Genomic DNA, 3096 nt, shown 5'->3' on the forward strand with positions numbered 1-3096 from the left:
TATAGCCTACAATACAAAATAAATTTCCATGCACAAAAAAAGATCTAATCTTTAGGAAGAGCCCTCCAGGGCCTTCTGTGACTCCTATGAGACCTAATCATTTTTAGAATGTCCCCTTCAACCCGTGTGGTCCCCGATGGTTGTGTAATATTTCTTGGAAGATCTTCGGGCTTGTTGCTGCTGCTTTCCATGTGAGATCGCAATGGCTGATTGTATTCTCGTGTACTGTGTAAGGGTAAATGGTCTTATTTTTATTATTATGAAGGCTGTTTGTGCTTTGCAATGCCAAGTGCAGGCGGGGAAGGGAGGACAAGGAGAAGCTCCATTCCCAGCTGGTAGCAGCACTTCTCTCTCTACTAGGAGCGTTATTATGAGGGGTGACTGGGTGCTGGGTATGGGAAGATACGGGGATCTCCTATGGGTTCATACCCTGACAAGGATCCAGCCCAGGCAATCTCACTGTCAGTTTTAGGCCCCTTTGAGTCTGTACACAAATGATCAATTCTTATTTGTATGACATGTTGTAACCATTACTATTTCCACCCTTAGAAAAATGAAATTTTACAAATTAATGAGCAACAAATTCTACTTTTTTAAACTGTAATTTTTTTTAAAGTGCATTATAGTATTTTAGTGTGTCATTTGCCAGAATCACTTTGTGACAAATTTCAATTAGTGAAAGACGATTTGGACTATTTCCTGGAAAACTTGGGTGTGAGAAGCTGAGTGTTTCCATCAGAATAATAAAGAAATAGAAAGGGGGTACCAGGGGCGGTGGAATGTTACTATGATCGCCCAATATTGCTGGGGGCTGCAAGGAGAAACAAAAAAAATCTTAAAAGGAGCCTCAAGAGAAGATTTGATGGACAGCAAAAATTTAATTGAGTTCTTGTTCGGAAAACCCAATTTTAATACCGATGTCCAGGTTCTTTTAGGGGGACTCCAAACAGATCATGGGATAAGATAGTAGATCCTAATTAATGAAAGTTTAATGTTGGGTATATATCAAATCCTTAGCAGAAAAAGTACAGAAATTGTACATCAGCTTTTATAGGAATACAGAGCCATTCCTCTAAGGGAAGACCTATGCCGTCATCAAGCAGAATGCTCCAAATAAATATAATAGTAATATAATAAACACTTAATAGGATGGTAGTGTCCTATGGTCAACCTTTTGACACGTGAAAGATATCAGCCTTTCTGTATGTCAGCAGCACGTCGCCATCTATTTGGCCCATCAGCAGTGGTTTGCCACAAGTTCCTCTATCACCTTCTATGTAGTTATAATTAGATCACATTGTGTAAATGGAATGACAAGACATCAAGTTTTGCTTCACTGTAAAGCAAGCACAGAAGTATCAGTTCTTCATATAAGTAGCCGATATGGAGGCCCATAGATTTTAACTCACTGTTTTATTCTGTTTTACAATGTTCACTGGTTGTATTTTGGGTTCTTGTCTAGAAAATATTTTACAGCAGAAATGATTCATAAAATTTGGAAGGAATACATGTGAATGAAAATTGAAAAAATTCTTATTGCTGATTTTTTTAACCTGTGATTTGTTGGGAACTGTACATTGTGTAAATGGATGGATGTTTTTTTTTTAATCCAGTGCCCCAAAAAACATAGAGAACAGATGAAATATTGAAGAGAATTATTACGTCATTGGGTTTTGCAGGTCTGAGTTATATACAAAATCTGGACTTCACTGTTTTGAAGTTTTTAGAATGAATGATTAGTGGAACATATTCACCTCTTCCCCTGAACTCCTCCTGAACTCATACACCTCTGTGTGACCCTTTACCGATTGGATTTAGGTTTGTGCTATGTCTCTCTTGTGCAGTTTAATCTTCCTATTTCTAATAAATCGGGAAAACCATGAAAAATAATATTTTTCTGACCTTTTTATAAATAAACGTTTCAGATTCTATCAGTCTCCATACACACATGTTTTGGTGATTTGGAGATCCTTAGTTTTTAATTTTTGTCCCAGTGCATTTATTTTACATTTTAACGGGGAAAACAAGAATATTTAATGTTATTCACTGTTATTTCTACAGTAGTGAGTCCACCGATCCCTGAGTCCTACAATGCCCTATCACACGCTTAGGAGACCCCAGCGCAGCCCTCTTACAAGTCCCATACAACATAATGAGAAAGCTATGGCCCAAAAATGAGTCCTTACTAATAAGAACCCCCACTTGGCTTCCTAATGCTGTGCACTTAGCAGAGGGAACATGATATCATAGAGAGGAAGGGGCAAGAATGGTGCAGGGTGGGAGAAGCAAATTGAAACAAGCAAATATTCATGTAAACTTAATATTCTCTGCATTCTTCCATGATCTTCGTTCTGTAGACGGTCAATGATCTCATCAGAAGTTGAGCAATCAGATTGCTCCTGCAGCCCATTACTAGTTGTATGTGTTCTTGGATAGAGTTCCTCGATCCAAGAACCCATAGTACAGAGCTGCAGCAGCGATCGCTGTTCCCGCACTGTGCTATTACTATCTAGTCTTGGAGAGAGTTTCTCCATCCATGAATACAGGACAACACAGGTGATGAATGGGGACAAATCATTGTGGGAAAACCTGTAAAAAAAAAAAAAAAAAGTTAGTTAACCTCCCTAGCGGTTCATTTCCTTTCGGTTTTATATGTCTAAAAGCGGTACATTGTTTTTCATGAAAATTTATTTTACAGTATAATGAAATAGTATGAGTATAATAAAATTTGAAACACAAAATCATGTAAAAGCAATAAAATTAAAAAAAAAATACACATTATACTCATACTATTATATATACTGTAAAATAAATGTTCTTGAAAACAATGTACTGCTTTTACACATTCCCAAACCTTTTACCTTCGAATCCCATGTTTTTCGGGTTGGGTCTATCCGAATTCGAACAGCCATATTCGGGTCAAATATACACCTGAATTGGAACACCAACACTAATCAGCAATAGTAAGATAATAAAGCAATAATAACGACCAAAACTTTTGATTCTTTAAGTCCTTACTCAGAATTCTAAACAGTCCAGTTTAGCTTTACAAAACTTTTAATTCATTTTTTTACAAATACAAATTATCCCATCAGG

Source organism: Pyxicephalus adspersus, chromosome 6, assembly GCF_032062135.1.
Source record: "Pyxicephalus adspersus chromosome 6, UCB_Pads_2.0, whole genome shotgun sequence".
Classification (NCBI taxonomy): Eukaryota; Metazoa; Chordata; class Amphibia; order Anura; family Pyxicephalidae; genus Pyxicephalus; species Pyxicephalus adspersus.